Genomic DNA, 11,152 nt, shown 5'->3' with positions numbered 1-11,152 from the left:
TATGTGACTTCCATGGCCATGTCATAAAGTCTGATAAAGCTTCTGCATAGTTCCTGTTGGAATGCTTACAAGCCATCATGCCGTAAGGAAGCCCAGGCCACACGGAAAAAAATGGGAAAGAATGCCCTAGTGACCAAAATATGGAAAGAAATAATCGATTGTATTTTTGTGGAGAATGCAAAGTGTAGAGTACTTAGGGGGCAATGTCATAAAGAAAGAACATAGCACATGGCATTTTCAATGTATTTGAGCAGTTTATTATGTAAATAGTTATCTGATTTCAATATTACGAATAGGAATAATAAGTCAATGAATATACTTGAATTCAATTATTCAATGGTCATTCAAACCACACAGCTCAGGGCCAGAGACTCACAGCAGTTTTCAATCAGTTAGGGAATAGGATAATTTTCCTCCCCCTCTAAAACAAGGCTCTATCTTGAATCACTTCAGCACCTTCTCCTTTTCCCAGCTTATACCCTCTCTTTTCTTAGTGCTAAATTAGCCCCCCAATAATCACACACAAACAAATAAATGTGTGTGATGGAAGAGATGAATGGACTTCTCTAGCACATTAACAGGTGCTCTCCTAGGTGCTAGGATTACACACTTGGATAACCAATGATTCTTATCCACAAGGAACCATGTTTGAGCAGATTGCATCAAAATAACCCATTCTTTCAGCTGAATCTATTTTTGGGATTTTGTCTTTTTCTGAATTGGCTTTTTAATCTCTTTCAATTCTTTCTTTGCTGTTATTTCAACAATTCATGGCATCACAGTTTTCTTACAAAAAATGTCTTAGAGGGACAGGCAAAGATTTCTCCTAAAATCAGCTTCATAAGTTTATGAAAAGATTATTCATTTCTTTCCACACAAATATACTTGGCCATAGGATGGTAAATACCTAATTTATTTTATATTTTCATACAAATAAAGTCTCTTTTGAAGTATTTATTTCATTATAGCTAAAAACAAGCAAAGGAGTGATATAGTCATTAAGGGTTATTAAAAGTAATTCTTTGTGATATACCATAAAAAAAGAGAACATCATCACAAAAAACTCAGATTATAAAGTTTTAGTTTTATGCTGATCATTCTGTATAGATTAGTGAAATACTTTTATTTTAACACATACCATATTAAAATGGTCAAGAAATGGAGAACCCAAACCTAACGAAAAATGCTTTATTTTCACTGTTTTCAAAGCTTTCTTCTAAGCGATCCTAGAATAGAATGGTTTATCTTCATATGAAGCCAAGAACTTGACATTCTTGTCAAGTTAGAGAATTGAAAAATCTTTCAAAATAACAATTTGTGTTTTTTAGACTCTTTATAAATATAGGATGGAAATAACCCCTCAGAGAATGTGGGCTGTAAACATGTACTTTCCCTGTGGTGAAATACCACTGCTTTGTTTTTTGCAGAAAACACCAAATAAAAAGTGTTCAATAAATGGTTTTAAAATGTATTCCCATGTTGTAGAATGACAAAGCAGATTCGCATTTTCTCTAAAACAGAGTAGTAGCTTGTCTTATGAATTTAGTCATAAAGAGAGTCAATATAGTCTAGTGGCTAAGGCCCAGGTACTGGGGCCAGACTTCTTGTATTCCATTTCTGATGTTGCCGGGTACCAGCTGAGGGTCTTGGGCAAGCTATTAAACCTCTCTGTAAACGGGATAACCACACAACCTACCGTCTAGGGTGGTCGTGAAGATTAAATGAGTTAATATATGTAAAGCCCTTCGAACAGTACCTGACACGTTAAGAATAGAGTTTTTACTTAGCTTATTGCAATATATTAAAACAAAATATAAGTACCATTCTTTTGGCACATAGAAATCTCATTTCTATACCTCTCCAAAAAGAAGTTGAGTTTTGTACATAAGATTTCTTCTTTTTTAATTTTTAATGCCTTTCTCTAGCTATAGTAAAAGCTGGCCCTCTCTCTGTCTCTGTGTCTGTGTCTCTCTCTATTTTTCTGTCTCTCTCTCTCTCAACAGGGAAATGTGCTATTTTTATCTTTTAATTTATTATGGCTATGTAGGCTTCATAATCTTCTACCTAAATGTTTGTAGATGACCTTTTAATTGGTCTGCAATTTTTTGGGGAAATATTTTCCTAGTTTTTTTCTTTTTTTGCTAGTTTATAGAATTTTTGACATAAAGATGTTTTGTAACTATGATTTTCTTAGCATGTTCTTTAAGGCATGTGTAAAAACAATAAATTTTTGGTTGCCATAACTTTCAGACATAGTGATACTCTATCAGTCTATCATTTTCTATGAGATTTCATTTGGAAAAAATATGATCAATTATTCCTAAAGATGGTTAAATTGCTGAAGCTACACAACTTTGCAGGCTTGCTTATCCAGTTGTGAGCCCACAGGTGAAGATCAGGGAGCCAGAGAATAGTCATGGTCAGGCTTCCGTCGCTTTTAGTCACATTCTTCTCCATTGATGGTGAGCAGTGTTGTGAAAACTGTCAACGTTGAGCCCACTCTTGTAAGGTGGCTGTGCAATAATTTATATGTGTGTGTGTGTGTACACAAACCAATTTTTCCTATGAGAAATATCTATGCATCAACTTATAAATATTCTCAATTATCTCCTTAAAATGGATCACAAGACTTGTGTCAAAGATTACAAATGCAAAGAGTCATGTTGCATGTGGCAGACCACTATCGCTTGGACTGTGCGGTACTTCCCTCCTTCTTCTCCTTCTGGCAATGATCCTTTGCCACTTTTCTGACCATGTAATTCCCAAAGAACCTTGCATGTGCTATTTAATTCTGCTTCTGCAGCCACAGTTCATTGGCTAGGGCCAAAAATTCTCTCAATATAGGTCAGTGAGAATCCTCCCAGCATTTATGGACAAGGGGCTAAGATGGAGGCAAGTTAGCATTTTTCCGGGAACTGAAACTACGAAATGTAAAACATCAAAGCTACTAAAAAGGCTCTCACTTTCACAATGCAGAGCAAGTCAATGTGCAATGAAGTGGGAAACGAAATTCACTTATGGAAACACAGACAGAGCCCTAATTGCAGTAACAGTTCCAGTTTCAGTGGTGCATGAGCTGCATCCTTGCCCTTTTCATGGTCTGAATCTTTAACTCTCCCTTGGATTCCAATAGTCTCCCCCCATCTCTCTCTTTACTTTTTAAGGTAGTTTGAATTGAAGTCATATGAAAATACTTTCCAGAAGCCTGTAACAATTAATTCCCACTAGAGCAAGAGATGAAGATGCCATGGTGTCAATAAGTGTTTTATTTCTCTCAAATAATAATTCATGGTTGTTTTAATTTACCTTTATTTAATTACCAGAAAGGTTAGATTTTTCTCATATGCTTTTAGACATTTATATTTCTCTTTTGTGTATGCTGGTTCATATTTTTATTACTAATTCATGTTTTTCTTTAATGTGTATAGGCATTTTCACATTTTTGTATATAATTCCTAATTAGAAAAACAATTTATAATTATTGTAGATCATTGTGAAAAATTTTAGAACCTGGAAAAATATGGGGAAGGAATATTAGTATTTTGGTGTAGGTCCTTTAAAATGTTTTCTGTTCCGAACCACTTCACTAGGTGTCACAAAATTGAGTTCACACTCTTACTTACTGTGCTGTGACCTGCTTTGCCATTAACATGCATTTAGCCATTTTCCATAACATTAAGGCTTACTCTAAAGCATAATGTGTAAACTTGGCTTTAATAAACCCTTATTATTGGCCATTACGGTCATTTGCACTTTTTATTCCAATTATAAGTGATGCTCAATAACCTTCCACATAAATATTTTTAGATGATTGTTTTGTGTTTTTTATCTGTTTTGTGGTAAAATACACAACATAATATTTACCATCTTAACCATTATTAGTGTACTGTTCAGTGGTATTAAGTATATTCATATTGTTGTGCAACCATTACTACCATCTATTTCCAGTACACTTTTCATCTTGCAAAACTGAAATTTTATATCTGTTAAACAACAACTCCCCATTCTCCCCTCCCTCTAGCCCCTAACAACCAGCATTCTACTCTTTGCCTCTATGATTTTGACTAGTCTGGGTACCTCATATAGGTGGAATTCTCCAGCACTTGTCTTTTTGTAACTGGTTTATTTCACTTAGCATGCCTTCAGTTTCACCCATGTTGTAGAATGTATCAGAATTTCCTTCCATTCTAAGGCTGAAGAATATTCCACTGTATGTATATACCACATTTTGCTTATCCATGTATCTGTCAATAGACATTTGGGTTGCTTCTGTGTTTTAGCTATTGTGAATAATGCTGCTATGAACATGGATATACAAATATCTCTTCAAGATCCTGCTTGTAATTCTTTTGGATATATATTCGGAAGTAGAATTGCTGTATCATATGGTAATTCTATTTTTAATTTTTTGAGGGGCCGGCTCCGTGGCCGAATGGTTAAGTTCGCATGCTCCACTGCGGCGGCCCAGGGTTCGGATCCTGGGCGCAGACATGGCACCACTCATCAGGCCACGTTGAGGCGGCGTCCCACATCCCACAACTAGAAGGACATGCAACTAAGATATACAACTGTGTATGGGGGGGTGGTTTGGGGAGATAAAGCAGAACAAAAACATTTTTTTTTGAGAAACCACCACATTGTGTTCCACAGTGGCTGTACCATTTTACATTCCAAGAAAGAGTGCAAAGGAGCTCCAACTTCTCCACATTCTTGCCAGTACTTGTTATTTTCTGGTTTTTAAAATAATTGTCATCCTAACAAGTTTGAGGTGATAACTCATTGTGGTTTGATTTGAATTTCCCTGTTGATTAGTGATGTTGAGTATCTTTTCACGTGCTTATTGTCCACTCATATATTTTTTTGGAGAAATGTCTATACAAGTCCTTTGTCCATTTTTGAATCAGGTTGTTTGTTGTTTTCTCATTGAGTTTCAGGAGTTCCCATACATTCTAGATATTAACTCTATATCAGATATATGATTTGCAAGTATTTTCTCCCCTACCATAGGTTGCCTTTTCACTCTATTGATACGGTCCTTTCACGCACAAAATTTTTAATTTTATAAAGTCCAATTTGTCTATTTTTTTCCTTTTTGCCTGTTCCTTTGGTGTTATATCCAAGAAACTATTGCCAAATACAACGTCATAAAGATTTTGCTCTATATTGTCTTTTAAAAGTTTTATAGTTTTAGCTCTTACATTTAGGTTTTTGATCCATTTTGAGTTCAATTTTGTATATGGTGTTAGATAGGATTCATTCTTTTGCATGTGGATATCCAGTTTCCCCAGAACCACTTGTTGAAAAGACTGTCCTTTTCCCATTGAATGGTCTTCGTGCCCTTGTTAAAAATCATTTGACTATAATATGTGAGTATTTATATATGGGTTCTCTATTCTATTCCATTGGTTTATATGTCTGCCTTTATTTCAGTACCACACTGTTTTGATTACTGTAGCTTTGGAGTATATTTTAAAATCAGGAAATGTGAGTCCTCCAATTTCATTTTTAAGATTCTTTTGGTTGTTTGGTATCCCTTGAGATTCCATAGGAATTTTAAGATGAATTTTTTTTCTTTTGAATTTTAAAAGTTCTTTTTCGATGTTTAATTTACATGTGGTAAAATAGATGTTAAGTGTACAGCTTGATGAGTTTTTACGTATATACACCCTTGTGACTGCCAGGCTGATCAAGAAAGTACCTTCCCGCCAATCTGCCTTCTGGAGATAGCCACTGTTTTTTTTTAGCTTTATTGAGGCATAATTGATATACAAAAATTGCATATATTTAACATCTACATCTTGATGAGTTGGAAATATACATATACCTATGATATCATCACCACAATCAAGATACAAAACATATCCATCAACTGTAAAAATTTCCTGTGTTCTTTTGTGGGTTTTGTTTTGTTTTTTTGTAAGAATACTTAACATGAGATCCATTCTCATTACATATTTTAAAATGCACAATATTGTATTGTTAATTATATGTATTATGTTGTATGGCAGATCTCTAGAACTCATTCACCTTAAAGAACAGAAACTTTATACCCATTGAAAAACAGTTCCTCATTTCTCTCTATCCCCAGACCCTGGAAATCACCGTTCTATGATCTGCTTCTATGAGTCTAACTATTTTAGATATTTCATGTAAGTGGAATCATGCAGTATTTGTCCTTCTATTACTGGCATATTTGATGTAGCATAAGGTTCTCTAGGGACATCTATGTGTTGTCACAAAAGGCAGGATTTCCTTCTTTTTTAAGGCTGAATAGCATTCTATTGTACGTGTGTACCACTAGGATGGATTTTTCTATTTCCGCAAAAATGTTGCTGGGATTTTTGACAAGGATTGCCTTATAACTGTAGATCACTTTGGGTAGTACTGACATCTTAGATATTGTCTTCCAATCCATGAATATGAGATGTCTTTCCATTTATTTATGTCTTCTTTAATTCTTTCAGTAGTGTTTTGTAGTTTTCATTATAAAAGACTTTCACCTCCTTAGTTAATTACTAAGCATTCTATATTTGATGCTATTATAAATGGAATTGTGTTTTCTTTTTTCTCTTTGCAATAGTTCATTGTTATTGTGTAGAAATGCAACTGACTTTTTTGTGTTGACCTTATATTCTGCTACTTTGCTGAGTTTATTAGTTCGAACAGATTTTTGTCAAGTCTTTAGAGTTTTCTACTGATAAGATGACATCATCCATGAATAGAAATAATTTTACTTCTCTTTTCCAATTTGGATGATTTTTATTTCTTTTTCTTGCCTAATTACTCTGGCCAGCATTGTCAGTACTATGTTGAATAGAAGTGGTGAAACTGGGAATCCTTGACTTTTTCCTGATCTTAGAGGAAGTTTTTCACCATTGGATATAATGTTCATTGGGGAGTTTTCAAATGTGACTTTTGTTATGTTGAGGTAGTTTCCCTCTGTATTAATTTGTTTGGGCTACCATGATAAAATATCATAGACTGTGTGGCTTAAAATTCAGACACTTATTTTCTCACAGTTCTGGAGGCTGGAAATCCTAGATCAGGGTGCCAGCATGGTGAGGTTCTGGTGAGAATTCTCTTTCTGGTTGAAGATGGCACTTTTTTGCTGTGTCCTCACATGGTGGATATAAAGAAAGCAAGCTGTCTGGTGTCTCTTCTTATAAGGGTACTAATCCCATCATGAGAGACTCACCTTTATGACCTCATCTAAACCTAATTACCTCCTAAAGACCTCATCTTAAAATGCCATTACATTGGGGTTCAACATATAAATTTTGAGGAGAATCAATTCAGGTCATAGCAACTTTTATTTCTAGTGTGTTAAGTGTTTTTATCATAAAACGTTGTTGAATTTTGTCAAAGGCTTTTTCTGTTTCAATTGAGATGATCTTGTTGTTTTGTTCTTCATTCTGTTAATATGATGCATTACGTTGACTGATTTTCATATGTTGAACCATCTTTGCATTCCAGAACAAATCCCACTTGGTCATGGTGTATAATCGTTTCAAGATATTGCTGATTTGGGTTTGCTAATATTTTTTTTGAGGATTTTTACATCCATGTTCATAGGGAATATTGATCTGCAGATTTCTTTTCTTGTAATGTCCTTGTCTGGCTTTGGTATCAGAGCAATGCTGGCCTCATAGAATGAGTTAGGATGTGTTTCCTCTTCCACTTTTTTGGAAAAGTTTAAGAAAGTTTGGTGTTAGTTCTTCTTTAAGGGTTTGATAGACTTCCCCAGTGAAGCTAGGTACAGGGCTTTTTTGTCAGGAGATTTTTGATTACTGATTCAGACTCCTTACTAGTTATAGATCTATTCAGGTTTTCTATTCTTGTTTCAATCTTGGTAGGTTTCGTATTTCTAGGAACCTATCCATTTCATCTAGGTTATCCAATTTGTTGATTACAGTTGTTCAAGGTACTCTCTTATAAACCTTTTCATTTTTGTAGAATGGTAGTAGCATCTCCACTTTCATTTATGATTTTACTAATTCATGTCTTTTACTAATTCAAGACCATTTCAGTTAGTGTACTCTCTAGTTCTAGAATTTCTTTTTAGTTTCTTTTTTAGGTTCATTATCTCTTTATTGACATTTCCATTTTGCTCATGCATCATTTTCTTGACTTTTTCTACATCTTCCTTTAGTTCTTTGAGCATCTTTAAGGCAGTTTTTCTTAAAGTCTTTGCCTATAAGTGTGTCATTTGGTCCTTCTCAGGGACAATTTCTGTTGGCTTATTTATTTTTTCCTTTGATCAGTCCATATCATCCTACTTTTTGTACATTTTGTGATTTTTTTGAAAACTGGACATTTTAAAGCAATAGAATGGTAACCCTGGTTGCCAAATTCTCCCCCTCCCCAGGGTTAGCTGTTTTTTGTTTTTTGTTTTTGTTGTTGCAGGCTGTCTCCATGCTAAGGATCAGCCTGAGTTAAAACTTAAGGTTTTCTCAGGTCTTTTCTGAGCCATGGCTTTTTAATTTCCCCTGTATACGCAGTTGCTTTTGAATTTCCTTGTTTTTAACGTCTGGGTCCAAAAAGAAGAAAAAAAGACAAAACCGATGGAATCAAAAAGGTATTGGCCTTTTAAATCAACTGGAAGTTGCTTTAGCCAGCCTGATGGGGAGAATTCCAACAATGGCTGCCTAGCTCTGTGTCTGCACCTCCATGATCAGAAGCAGTAATCAGTGATCAGAACACAAATCCTTATATTTTGAGGACACCACTGTTATTGCCCACCCTGGCTCCTGCAAGCTGTATGCAAGCTATTCCAGGAACACATGCACAGCTGCTGGCCATGAAGAATGGGAGACAGTTAGTCACTGCTGAGCTAAGAGCTAAAATGGACCAACATTAACCACAATTTAAAATCCAAGCCTTCCCCTGAAAGTCACAAGGCTTCCATAGACTCCAGAGTTCCAAAATATTCACATTAGACAGATTCTGCCAGTACAACTATTATCTAGGTGGGGAGATAGATTCTCAGTGTTTCCTACTCTGCCGTTTTGCCATAATCCTCCTCAGTAGATGATTTTTTAACTTTGTCTGTAATACTTGTTAGAAACAGTTGTCTAATCTCTTGTTTTTTTAAATTAGTTATAGGATTTTCGATATGCAGATGTTACCAAATTATTTGCATGCAAATTATTTTTTCATTTTGGTTTCTTTCACTGATTTTAATCTTAGAAAGTCTTTCCCCATTCTGAAATTAGTGAAGGATTCTACTATATACTTTTTTCAAATTTCTATACTTAAAAGAATTAACTTCCAAGTCTAGAATTAATGTTGACATAGAGTGTAAAGTTAAGAGCTAAACTGTTTTTTTCCAAGTAACTAGCAAATTGTCCCAGCATGTTTGTTGAATAATCCTTCCCTGACTTATAGTATTGTCTTTGACATACACGCACATACAAACACACACACTCTCTCTCTCTCTTTTTCAGTATTATTCATTCTTATACTTAACGTGATAGTCGTATATTCTCTACTGATGCACTTCTTATTTCTGCTTTTAGAGTGAGCACATTTTGGATTGGAAATTTGGAATTACATCACTAGTTTGTGAAGCTTAATGAATATAAACACTACATAGATTTCACATTGATAATTGACTTCTTTATTGCCCACCAAAGAAGATTTTTTGCTCTTTATCATGTTGTATCTTTCTGACCACTCTCTGTTTCTTGAAAGATGTCATCGAGTCTTCTATGATATCAGGATTTCACCTCTCTGACATTCTTCCTCAGTCTTCTCTTCAATTGCTTATCCCATAAGTGGTGCTTAAGCTTCTAACATCAGGCTTCTTCTATTTCCCGATATATATTTTTTCCAAATGACCTTCCTGTTTAATTATGTGATGATCAATTAAACCCATACACATTTATTTTCAGCCATATTCTATCAATTTTCTATATTCCAAAACCATATACTTTCATTTCCTACAAATAACGCTATTTGGATGTGCCAAAGATACTTGAAGATAAACTATTCCAAGATCATCTCTCATTGCTCCTTCAATGCTCTCACTCCCTCAAACCTATTCTTCCTTCTGTACTCTATATCGTGTTTGACACCAAAACAAGAAACCTAAGAACCACATTGGATTCCTTCTTTTCCCATTGTCTTCCTCCGTATTTGTCAAGTCTTCACCTCCATTTCCACTTCCACTGCCTTTGTTCAGGCCTTCTTTATTTCTTATCTGGATTTCTTCAATAGTCTCCTTATTGGTCTCCTGCCTTTAGTTTCTCCTTTCTCTAATACCCATATTACAGAGTAGCATCAGGATAAATCAGCTTAATACCCTCCCTTCCCCATCCTCCAATAGAATTTCCCAATTATAACAGCTTCCTACCATGTCCTAAGGCAAAACATTGAGGATAGAAGGGCACAATCTGGCAAGATAGTACTAGGCTCTGCATGAAATGGTGGACAAAATCATCCATAGTTGTTACTTCAGTCTTGAAGAACAATTTGTGATGGTTACAATTTTTTGGTGCAAAAGAAAAACAGTGTCTAAAAATCAGTCCTATAAATACTATTGGAACACATTTCAGATAATTTGAGGGATAAAGGATATTGTGACCTGGAATATTCACTATGATTCCCTTCCTCTTTACATGCCGTGGGAAACCTACTTGCTTTTAGAGTGATCTTTCTAAAATGTAAATCATGCCCCTCATCTGTTTTAAAGTATTTCAATGGTTTCCCATTATCCTTAGGAAAAAATCTTAACCACATACGACAGCTCGGAGAACCCTTCAGGAAGAGGCTCCCACCTCTCCCCAGTCTCCTCTTCTTCCATTCCACCACGTTAGTGAATGTTAACACTTTCACACTTTTCTTGCAAGTCTTTGAGTGAGTCATATTTTTTAAAAGTCTTCTCCGCTCTCCCTGGTCACTGTTCTGGTTTTCCTTGCTTTACTTGTGTTTTAATCCTATTCAGAAAGTCCCTTCTCCTAGAAGCATCCTCTGAGGTCCTCACAGGCTGAATTTGGTGTAGAGGATGAGCACAGTCAGTTTGGGGATTGAGTACCATCTCTACTATTAGTATAGAATCTTAGTTTCCTAGTCTATCAAATTTTCACCTAATGGTCCAGCTTAGGTTACCAGAACCCTAGGTAAAGAACTGTGCTTGGCAAATATTAGGTACTGT

This window comes from Equus przewalskii, chromosome 9 (genome assembly GCF_037783145.1).
Source record: "Equus przewalskii isolate Varuska chromosome 9, EquPr2, whole genome shotgun sequence".
NCBI classification, from domain to species: Eukaryota; Metazoa; Chordata; class Mammalia; order Perissodactyla; family Equidae; genus Equus; species Equus przewalskii.
Note: the sequence above shows the minus strand (reverse complement) of the source record.